At 38.7% G+C, this 12,652-nt stretch overlaps 1 pseudogene; it reads left to right on the top strand.

The window, feature by feature from the left end:
* The first annotated feature begins 595 nt into the window (after positions 1–595).
* Positions 596–12,132, top strand: LOC122676719 (annotated as a pseudogene).
* Positions 12,133–12,652: the final 520 nt, after the last annotated feature.

The raw sequence follows: 12,652 nt of genomic DNA, 5'->3' as shown, positions 1-12,652 counted from the left end.
GCAATTCAGGAGACACAGATTTGATCCCTTCATCGGGAAGGTCCCCTGGAGGAGGGCATGTCAACCCACTACAGTACTCTTGCCTGGAGAATCCCATGGACAGAGGAGCCTGGCGGGCTACAGCCCATAGGATCACAAAGAGTTACGCATGACTGAAGCAATTTAGCACGCATGCATGTGGTTAGATTAGGCACACTTGAATATACAGGATAATCTTTATATCGTTAAGTCACGTGATTAATAACCTTAACGACATCTGCAAATCCCCTTTTGGCATAGACTAGCATATCTCTCGAATAACAACAGGTTGCAAAGATTATGAAAGCTGTTTCATACCCAGTAAACCTAAAATTTGGTACTGTGACTTCTTCCAGGGAAGAAGGAGGTTGAGAAGAAAAGTATTTTGGTTCTAATTTAATTCATCAACTACTGTTTCTCAATGTCAGTGCTTAAGACTGAATTTCTTTCTTTCCTTCCTTAATTCTAATGAAAGTTTTATAGAGTACATGTGGATTAGAGAGAGATAAATCCCTTGCCTAATAGAAATTACAGACTGGTAGGGGAATCAAATAAACTAATAGGTAATAGTGAAGACATGGCAAGTAAACACAGGAGCAAAAGAGATGGGGAGTGAGGGGGAATGCATATATCCTAAAGTGTCAAACTACACTATCTGAAAGAGATATCATCTACCCCATGTAATAAAGGATGAGTAAGTGTTAGTTCTCCCAGTGTTTGTTCTAGTATCTTGTTGTCTTTTTATTTCCTAATTTTCATTTCAATTGAGAAAGAACTCAAAGAAATGAAAAATCATTGTGTTGTCACTGGACTTATCTTCCTAGGATGTTCCAACCATCCTGAATTATAAGCGTTGTTCCTCCCAGCCTTCTTGATCATTTATCTCATAACTCTTCTGGGAAACACATTCACATTAACAGTGGTCAGAGTCAGTCCTGCCCTCTGCATTCCAATGCATTATTTTCTCAGCACCTTGTGTTTCTTGGACATCTGCTACTCATCTGCCACCATTTTGGTTATGCTGGGGAATGTCTAAGGGAAGAAGACCACCTTGTTTGAGGGCTGTCTTTCCCAGACCTTATTCCTTGTGACCTGTGTGGTGCTTAGGGTGTCTTGTTGGCTACTGTGACTTACAACCACTATGCAACCATTTGCCACCTTCTTCAATATCTGCTCCTCATGAGTCTGAAGGTCTGTGTGTATTTTGTTGATTGGAACTTGACTGTGTGGGCTAGAGGATTCTGTGAAACACACAGTGCTGACCCTCTGTGTGGACTCAACAAGATCGTCCACTTTCTCTGTGACGTACTTTTGCTCCTGAAGCTCTCCTGCTCTGACACCTCTCTCAGTGAGTCTGTGCTCCATGTGGCCAGTGTCACCACTGGCCTGAGCCCCTGCCTATTCATTGCAGTGTCCTACTGCTTATCATCTCTGCCATCCTTAGGATTCCCTCTGCTCAGGGCAGGAAACAGACCTTACTATCTGTGCAGCCTACCTCCCTGTGGTCTTTTATGGAATAGCCAACTTTAACTATGATAGACCCAATATAGTCTATATCCTGGACATCCTGGTCTCTGTGCTCTTCTCTGTTGTGATCCCCATGATTAACCCTGTCACCTACAGCCTGAGAAACAAAGAAATCAAGGGTGCCCTGAGGAAGTGGATGGAGAAGGTGGATTCTCTAGTTGTATCAGTGAATAGATCAATATTTTTCATTCTGGAAAATCTTTTCTTTTTCTCTTTTTTTACAGTTTTTCACATTTATTTGTACGCTAATTCTTTATTAAAATATCATTTTAAATAATTCTTTTTAAACAATTTTAAAATTGTGTGTATTTAAGGCATACAACATGTTGATTTGATACAGATATACATAGTGAAGTGGTTACTGTTGTTGTTGCTGATTAGTCAGTCACTAAGCTGTATCTCTTTTGCAACCCCATGGACTGTAACCTGCCAGGCTCCTCTGTCCATAAGATTTCCCAGGCAAGAATGCTGAAATGAGTTGCTGTTTCCTTCTCCAGGGTATCTTCCCACCCCAGGGATTGAACCTCTTTTCATTACCACTGAGCCACCAGGGAGGCCCAAAGTGATTACTACAATTAACATATCATCTCCTCAAAAAGGGAACATCGTTATTGGGAATGTAAATTGGTGCAGCCACTATGGAAACACTATAGAGGTTCCTCAAAAAACTAAAAATAGAGTTGCCATATGATCCAGCCATCCCACTCCTGGGCATATATCTGGATAAAACTGTAATTTAAAAAGATACATGCATGAGACTTCCCTGGTGATCCAGTGGCTAAGACTCTATGCTCCCAATGCAGGGGGCCTGGGTTTGATCCCTGGTCAGGGAACTAGATCCCACATGCCACAACTAAGAGTTGGCATGCTGCAACTAAGACCCAGCACAGCCAAATAAATAAATGAGAAAAAAAAAAAAAAGAAACATGCACCTTTCTGTTCATAGCAGCACAATTCACAACAACAAAGATATGAAAACAATCTAAATGTTCATTGACAGATGAATGCATAAAAATGTGGTAATATATACAATGGAATACTACTCAGCCATAAAAAGAATGAAATAATGTCATTTGCAACAACATGGATGAATCTAGAGATTATTATACTAAGTGAAGTAGGCCAGAAAGAGAAAGATAAATACCATATGATATCACATATGAAATCTTAAAAAAAAAAAAAGACACAAATGAACTTATCTATGAAACTAGCACACTCACAGACATAGAGAACAGACATTTAGTTGCCAAGGCAGAGAGAAGGTCAGAAAGGGGTGGAGTGGGAGTTTGGAATTAGTAGATGCAAACTAATATATGCAGGATGGATACACAACAAGGTCCTACTGTAGAGCACAAGGAACTATATGCAATATCCTGTGATTAGCCACAATGGACAAGAATATGAAAAAGAATGTACATGTATAAATCATCGAACCTCTTTGCTGTACAGTAGAAATTAATGCAATCAACTATACTTCAGTAAAACAAATTAAAGAACATATCATCTCCTCATAAAGTTACCATTTCTTTTGCAATAAGAGCCCCTGAAATCTACTCTCTTAGCATATTTTCAGTATTCAAAGTATTCAAAGTATACAGTATTATTAAGTATAATCATAATGAAACACATTAGATCTCTTAACTTACTCATCCAAACTATGCAACTATAACTTTGCACTCTTTGACCAATATCTCCCCATTTTCCCTACCACATTTCACCCCCAGCTTCTGGTAACCATCATTTTACTCTCCACAAGTTCAACTTTTTAGATTCTACATGTAAGTGAGATAATGCCAGTATTTGCCTTTCTGCACCTGGCTTATTTAGCATAATATCCTCTTCATTCATCTGTAGTGTCAAAAATGCCACAATTTTCTTCTTTGTTTTTTGCCAGGGTCCAGCCTCAGCAGGATCCAGGGGTACCCTCAGGATGAATGGCACTGGCGAAAGAGAGAGAGAGAGAGCCCAGACTGGGGGGTGCAGCAGGGTCTGGTGGTGCTTTATTTTTTACCGTAGCTTTTATACCCTAAATTAGTACATTTCTAAGGGGAAGATAAGCACACAGAGTTAGTTTAACATTACATCAGCTTGACCTTCACAAAACCAGGGTGTTTTCTGCATACTTCTTTGTTTATGAGAGTCTTGTACATTATCTTCTGGCCTTGGGGCCTATTGACATTTTATAACCTAGGTGAATGCAAAGCTGTTTTCCATAATCTATTCTTTATTGTTCCATTTTGCCTTGAGCTTAACAGAAAACAGAAAAGTTGCAGTCTCATGGTACAGCAGGTTGCAACATAGTAGAAATACAATCCTGTTAACACAAAGGTCAATCCTTTTGCAGAAGTTATCAGTTAAATTTATGTAAAAGGTTTACCACACAAAGACTCTGCAGCTCCGGTGAGGCAGCCCCTGTTTAGCATTCCTGGTTAAAATTAACAATTCTAAACTCTTATTTTTCTAAGTCTTTAACTATAACCACTTTTAGAATAATATTTTTGTGTTCTCTAATAGAGCTTCCTCACCCCCCGAAGGGCTCTGTGCCTATTAGGGCCTTTTGTGTGATCAGGTTCTTTATGCTGTTTATGATTAAGGTGTTGTGAGCAGTCATGTGCATTAGTACACATTTGCCAAGCAGGCTAGAATGCCAGCAAAGGGGTCTAAATTGAAACACTCCTTTCATCCCAGATAATCTTATAGGATACCACCATCTGGGGGACATATTGATTAAAGTTCTAAGTTGATTCTGTTTGAGAAGAGATTAGGGAAGGCCTTCTACCTGTGTCACAGAAATTAGGAAGTAGTCTAATATAGCAAGCATCAGAAAGACAGATATCATCTTTAAGGTGAGCGCCGGGGCAGATTTTTGAAATCCCTGAAGTCCTGATCTGCCTTGCTTGTCAGGTCTTTTCCTCATGACCTTGTCATGGGTGGGATCTTATGTGCTGGCTCCCATGAGATCTTTTAAGGCTGAATATATCCATTGCATAGGAACCTGGAATGTTAGGCCCATAAATTGGAAGTGTTCAAATAGGAGGTAGCAAGAGTGAGCATCAACATTTTAGGAAATCAGTGAACTGAAATGGATGGGAACACATGAATTTAATTCAGATGACTGTTATATCTACTACTATGGGGAAGAATCCCTAAAAGAAATGAAATAGCCCTCATAGTCAACAAAAGAGGATGAAATGCAGTACTTGGGTACAATCTCAAAAACGAGGGCAAGTGGGGGCTACTCTTTGTTGCAGTGAGCAGGCTTCTCATATGCAGTGCCTTATTTTGTTGTGGAGTGAGGGCTCTACATGCGTAGGCTCTAGTAGTTGTGGTGCTGAGACTAATGCGCAGTCTCAGTAGTTGTGACACACAGACTCAATAGCTCCATGGCATGTGGGATCCTCCCAGAGCAGGGATGGAACTCATGTCCCCCAAACCAGCAGGCAGAATCTCAACCACTAGACCACTAGGGAAGCCCTCTTTGCCTTTTTCTTAATTAGGTCTTTTTCTCACTACTGAGTTGTATGAGTTCCTTATATATTTTGGGTATGAGCTTCCTAACCATATGTATGATTTGAAAATACTGTCTCTTATTCTGTAGATTTCTCTCTTCTGTTTGTTTTCTTTGTTGTGCAGAAGTTTATTTAGCTTAATGCAATTCCATTTGTCTATTTTACTTTCGTTGCTTGTGCTTTTGGGGTCACATCTGAAAATCATCGCCCAAACCAATGTCAAAAACGTTTGCCCAGTTTTCTTCTTGCAGTTTACAATTTCAAGTTCGACATTTAAGTTTTTAATCCTTTTTAGTTGATTTTTATATACAGAGTGAGGTAAGTGTCCAATTTCATTGTTCTGTGTGTGGATAATTAGTTTTCCTAATACCGTTTATGGAAGATATTGTTCTTCTCTGTTTTGTGTTTTGGTACCTTTCTTGAAGATCAGTTCAGTTCAGTTCAGTCGCTCAGTTGTGTCCGACTCTTTGCGACCCCATGAATTGCAGCACACCAGGCCTCCCTGTCTGTCACCAACTCCCAGAATTTACCCAAACTCATGCCCATTGAGTCGGTGATGCCATCCAGCCATCTCATCCTCTGCCACCCCTTTCTCCTCCTGCCCCCAATCCCTCCCAGCATCAGGGTCTTTTCCAATGAGTCAACTCTTCGCAGTGATTTTAGAGCCCCCCAAAAATAAAGTCAGCCACTGTTTCCACTGTTTCCCCATCTATTTGCCATGAAGTGGTGGGACCAGAAGACATGATCTTAGTTTTCCAAATGTTGAGCTTTAAGCCAACTTTTTCACTCTCCTCTTTCACTTTCATCAAGAGGCTCTTTAGTTCTTCTTTACTTCCTGCCATAAGGGTGGTGTCATCTGCATATCTGAGGTTATTGATATTTCTCCTGGCAATCTTGATTCCAGCTTGTGCTTCCTCCAGCCCAGCGTTTCTCATGATGTACTCTGCATATAAGTTAAATAAGTAGGGTGACAATATACAGCCTTGACGAACTCCTTTTCCTATTTGGAACCAGTCTGTTGTTCCATGTCCTGTTCTAACTGTTGCTTCCTGACCTGCATACAGGTTTCTCAAGAGGCAGGTCAGGTGGTCTGGTATTCCCATCTCCTTCAGAATTTTCCACACAGTTTATTGTGATCCAGACAGTCAAAGGCTTTGGCATAGCCAATAAAACAGAAATAGATGTTTTTCTGAAACTCTCTTGTTTTTTTGATGATTCAGTGGATGTTGGCAATTTGATCTCTGGTTCTTCTGCCTTTTCTAAAACCAGCTTGAACATCTGGAAGTTCATGTCAAAGATAAAGTGACCATAAACACATGGATTTATTTATGGACTTTTTATTCCATTCCACTGGTCTATATGTTTTATTTACGATCATGCTATTTTGGTTAATACAAATTTGTAGCCTATTTTGAGATCAGGTAATGTGATGCCTTTTCATACTGTTCATGGGGTTCATGAAGCTAACAGCAAAGGAGAAAAGGAAAGCTATACCCATCTGAATGCAGAGCTCCAAAGAATAGCAAGAAGAGCTAAGAAAGCTTTCCTAAGTGATTAATGCAAAGAAATAGAGGGAAACAATAGAATGGCAAAGACTAGAAATTTCTTCAAGAAAATTAGAGATATCAAGGGAATATTTCATGCAAAGATGGGCACAGTAAAGGACAGAAATGTTATGGACCTAACAGAAGCAGAAGAGATTAAGAAAAGGTGGCAAGAATACATGGAAGAACTATATAAAAAAGATCTTCATGACCCAGATAACCATGATAGTGTGATCACTCACTTAGAGTCAGACATCCTGGAGTCTGAAGTCAAGTGGGCCTTAGGAAGAATCACTACAAACAAACCTAGTAGAGGTGATAGAATTCCAGTTGAGCATTTTAAGTCTTAAAAGATGGTGCTGTGAAAGTGCTACACTCAATATGCTGGCAAATTTGGAAAACTCAGCAGTGGCCACAGGACTGGAAAAGGTCAGTTTTCATTCCAATTCCAAAAAAAGGCAATGCCAAAGAATGTTCAAACTACTGCACAGGTGCACTCATCTCACATGCTAAATAAGTAATGCTCAAAATTCTCCAAGCCAGGCTTCAACAGTATGTTAACCATGAACTTCCAGATGTTCAAGCTGGTTTTAGAAAAGGCAGAGGAACCATATATCAAATTGCCAACATCCATTGGATCACAGAAAAAGCAGGAGAGTTCCAGAAAAACATCTACTTCTGCTTTATTGACTATGCCAAAAACTTCGACTGTGGGGATCACGACAAACTGGAAAATTCTTAAAGAGATGGGAATGCCACACTACCTTACCTGCCTCCTGAGAAATCTGAATGCAGATCAAGAAGCAACAATTAGAACCAGACATGGACCAATGGACTGGTTCCAAATTGGGAAAGAGTACGCCAAGGCTGTATATTGTCACCCTGCTTATTTAACTTATATGCAGAGTACATCATATGAAATGTGGGGCTGAGTGAAGCACAGGTTGGAATGAAGATTGCTGGGAGACATATCAATAACCTCAGGTATGTACATAACACAACCCTTATGGCAGAAAGCAAAGAAAAACTAAAGAGCCTCTTAAGGAAAGTGAAAGAGGAGAGTGAAAAAGCTGGCTTAAAACTCAGCATTCAAAAAACTAAGATCATGGCATCTGGTCCCATCACTTAATGGCATATAGATGGGGAAACAATGGAAATAGTGACAGACTTTATTTTCTTGGGCTCCAAAATCACTGCAGATGGTGACTGCAGCCATGCAATTAAAAGACACTTGCTCCATGGAAGAAAAGCTATGACAAACCTAGACAGCATATTAAAGAGCAGAGACATCACTTTGCCAACAAAGATCAATCTAGTCAAAGCTATGGTTTTTCCAGTAGTCGTATGGATGTGAGAGTTGGACCATGAAGAAGGCTGAGCGCTGAAAAATTTATGCTTTTGAACTATGGAGTCAGAGAAGACTTTTGAGAGTCCCTTGGACTGCAAGGATATTCAACCAATCAATCCTAAAGGAAATCAGTCCTGAATATTCATTGGAAGGACTGATGCTGAAGCTCCAATACTTCAACCATCTGATGCAAAGAACTGACTCACTGGAAAAGACCCTGATGCTGGGAAAGACTGGAGACAGAAGTAGAAGGGGATGACAGAGGATGAGATGGTTGGATGGCATCACTGACTCAATGGATGTGAGTTTGAGCAGGCTCCAGGAGTTGGTGGTGGACAGGGAAGCCTGGCATGCTGCAGTCCATGGGGTTGCAAAGAGTTGGATACAATTGAGTGACTGAACTGAACTGAACTGAATGTGATGCCTTCAGCTTCTTCTTTTTGCTCAGGATCGCTTTGGCTATCTGATGCCTTTAGTGGTTTCATACAAATTTTATAATTATTTGTCCTATTTCTGTGAAAAATGCTAGTAGTATTTTGGTAGGGATTGTAATTAACCTGTATATCAGTTTGCATAATATGGATATTTTAGCAATATTAGTTTTCCTAATCCATAAACATATTTCCATTCATTAGTGCCTTAAATTTTTTCATCAATGTTTTATAGTTTTAATGTACTGATCTTTCACCTCTTTGGCAAAATTTATCTTAGGTATGTTTGATGCTATTGTAAATAGAATTGTTTCTTAAAGTCTTTTTCATTTTGTTTGTTATTAGTATATAGATATGAAACTAACTTTTATAGGCTGATTCTGTACACTGAATCTTTATTAAATTGTTTATTATTTCTGTTTTGTGGTGAAGTCTTTAGGGTTTTATATGTATAATATTATGTAATCTTCAAACAGTGACAGTTTTACTCCTTCTTTTCCCATTTGGATGTCTTTTCTTTCTTTTTCTTGCCTAACTGATCTGGTTATGACTTCTAGTATTATAGTGAAAAGAAGTGATAAGAGTTGGCATCCTTGGCTGATTCATATCAATGTATGACAAAACCCACTGGGAAAAAAAAAAAAAGAGTTGGCATCCTTGTCTTGTTACTGATCTTCAGAAGAAAAGCTTTCAGCTTTTCACTGTTGAATATGTTATCTGTGGGCTTATCAATATAGCTTTTATTATGTTGAGGTACACTCCTTCCATATCTAGTTTAAGACTTTTTATCACAAAAGTGTGCTGAATTTTGTCAAATGCTTTTCCTACATCCATTGAGATGATCATATAATTTTTGTTCTTCATTCTATAATGTGGTATATCACATTTAATGATTTGCATATATTAAACCATCACTGCATCCAAGAATGAATCCAACTTGCTCATGGGGTATGATCCTTCCACTGTGCTATTAAATTTGGCTTGCTAGTAGTTTTTTGAGGGATTTTGTGTCTGTGCTCAGAAGGATATTGACCTATAATTTTCTTGTAATATCTTTGTCTAGCTCTGGTATGAGAGTAATGTTTGCCTTGTAAAAATGAGTTGGGAAGTGCTCCCTCCTCTTCAATTTTTTGGAAGAATTGAGAATTGGTACTGATTCTTCCTTAATCTAAGAAGATCTTTTTAACTTTAGAGACTTAACTCTTTACTCTGTCTAATGTTTATATTCTAATTTTGATGAGGTAAAATACTGCAAGATTTTTAAACATATAGCTTTCTCCCCTTCTATGCCCTACAGAGCTGTTTGATGGTTCTGCATTTTTCCCCTTAGAAGCCACATCAATAGTGTCATCACCAGGTCAAGGCAATGGCAGAACTAGAAACCAGGGGACATGAAGACATAAGGATGCTGGTGAGAAAGAAGGGAAGCACCATGTCTAAGTGAGCAGACTAACTAGGATGATTTCATGCCAAGAGAGCAGATACACTGTTAGTACTATAGTTCCAAATACATGTTCAATTGAGCATGAAACATGAAGAATCTAGTTCTAAGATCCAAGGCCATGGCTACCAGAACAAGTGGACAAAATTTCCTTGTGCTTTGTAGAATCCCAACTTGAATAAACCTACATCCATGCATCTCTTTTCTTTCCCTAATGGAAAGGAGGAGAAGGCAGTCTTTCAGGCTTTAACCACTCACATCCTAACAAAAAAAATCTGTCACTAAAATTCACCCACAAATGTCCCAAAAGAGATAAGAAGCTGGTCTCATTGCATGCTGGGAAAAGATGATTGATATGACTTTAATGAATACACAAGAGAAACAATTGCTCTTCATTCTACAGTTTCTATTCAGGCTTTTGCCTTGTGTCTGCACTCTGAGGAGTCCTAGAACAGCTGCTTAGAGAAAGATTACATGGTACTCCCAAAAGGTCAGTCCACAGGTGCTTATAAATGTCCATGCTAGAAAAATGAGTTCCTAGAGAGACCATAGAAGGATTTTCAACTCTTGCAGTAGACATTGAACATGTTCAAGGTAGCTCCTAGAATGGAAGGCCTCCTCATGATGCATGGCAGTCAACAGCCTGTTTTACAGAGAGTGTCTTTCCAGCCTAGGAACTAGAAAGAGAGCAGCAAGTCCTTTCTAAAACTTTCAGCAAGAGTCAGTGGTAAGTTGTTCATTTACCATCACAATTGAGAAAAATGCTGCTAAGTGTCAGGATATATATACTTCTTAAAAGCATATTATAAAATATTAAACACATATTTTCAATACCAGTTTCAGGACATCTGTGTAATGACATAAATTTAGTATCATATTTGTGTGTCTGTGTCTATAATGGTAATAATAAAACCAGAGTTGAAATGACCTTAGTGATCATTTGTTTGAAAGCCTGAGGGGTTCTTGAATTCCTTAAGTAAGATAATATGAAGGAGAAATTTGTTCATGGTAAATAATATATAATGCATAGTATTACTCCTATTCTAATTTTGAGAAGATAGAAATAATTTTCAGGGAGAAAGCATATCTCCTAGGCTATGCCATAGTATGACATTAAGGGCACAGAAAATATTTGTTTCAATAAAATGTAATTAAATTTGCATAAAATATATTTGGAACTCCTTTTATTCACTACCTTGGGGATTTTCATCTTATGCTGCAGCACGTTGACATTTGGGAGATGTGTTGGAAGCAACATATCTTTGTTAACTATAAGAAAGTCTTGTATTTTGTGAATCATTTGCTTCTCCTATAGTCCCTTTCTTTTTAGAAATCTCATCAATTCAGGGTGATTCCTAGATAATTTCATTCTCACTCATTTGCCAATGAGATGATTTATAGGTTGGGAAAGAATGAAGCAGAGTTGCTGGTCTCTTGTTCGGAACTGAGCCATTGGTCTCCACTGGAACCACTGCTCTTATGGGAAAGCAGAACGCTAAGACCACCACAGTCCAAGAGGCCATGGCACCACATTTATGTCCCCAAATAATGTTAGTTTCCTCAGGTCAGAAAGCTGTGTGCACAGAAATGTCGTCCTGATTCGGCTGAGATATTCCATCACAACCTCTTCCTTCTCTCTGGGCCTGACTATAGTACTGGATTTTGTGTTTTTCTTTTTCCACTGACTTCAACCTAAGTTGTTTGTGAGTGGTCTTTGTACCCCAAGCTTGGTTCCCCCATTCATCTTTAGTAAGCAGAGGGATCAGATGCCACTGGGAGTATTGAGCCTGGGTCAGTGACCTGAGGCTCCCTCTCTTGGAGAAGTCAACAGTGGAGGCCAGCCCTTCTCCACTCTGACAATCACATTCATGAGAAGGAACTCAGGTTTTTAACAATGGCTCTGTGCTATCCATGGGATAGGCTGGTGGACAGGTACAATTTCCTGTCTAATTTCTATAGAGTCACACTCTTCTCAAACCTAAGACTAAATGCACTGGTTAAGAAATGACCATCTAGATCACTTTCGAGGCAGAAATATATGTTGAGAAATCCTTGCCAGATAAACACTTCCTATTCTCATGCTGGGGCTGTTCAGGGATAGGGATAATGGTAGAAAAGTAAAAAAGCCAGTCATTCAACTCTTTCTGTAAGGGTAAATCCAAGAAATTGGTTTGGCTAATGTTATCAGTAACTTTTTTGTTTCTGTGGGGGTTTTTATCTGTGTGCTGAATTGTCAGGAAATTTTAAAGGTGTGGATATTTTTCCTATTTGGCTCTCTTTTTTTTTCTTTCCATAGAATGCTCTAGCAGTATGATGAACTTTTGATTATGGCTTTCACGGTCAGATGGATGGGATTAAATTCCAAACTATGATAATAGTAGCTGTATAACCTTAAGCATCGGTTTCCTCCTTTATAAATCCTAATAAAATAAATAAGCTTGTGATAAATACATGAGATTATGTATACTAAGCATCCTACCCAGTACCTGATAAATCATAAGTACACCTAAACAGTAGCTAGACTGTTTGACTATTATAAAACTTTGGATAAAACTATGCAAGGATGGAAAGGAAGTTGGGATTATCTGTACTCTGGCTTCTTTTATACGGTCAATCATATATGCATATAAAAAAAGGATTAGAAAGACCCACACAAACTGTTGACAGTGGTGCTGGGCAAGTAGTGGTATAAAGGTGAAGATATTCCATTTTCATTTGATGTGTCTTTGACTCAGGGAAATTTTTAGCATATGCTCTTTTTAAAATTTAGAATCCACTTGGTCGTGGTGTATGATTTTTTTAATATGTTGTTGGATTCTGTTTGCTAGAATTTT

Source organism: Cervus elaphus, chromosome 20 (assembly GCF_910594005.1).
Source record: "Cervus elaphus chromosome 20, mCerEla1.1, whole genome shotgun sequence".
NCBI classification, from domain to species: Eukaryota; Metazoa; Chordata; class Mammalia; order Artiodactyla; family Cervidae; genus Cervus; species Cervus elaphus.
The sequence above is the reverse complement of the archived record's forward strand: the minus strand, read 5'-3'. Positions and strand labels throughout refer to the sequence as shown.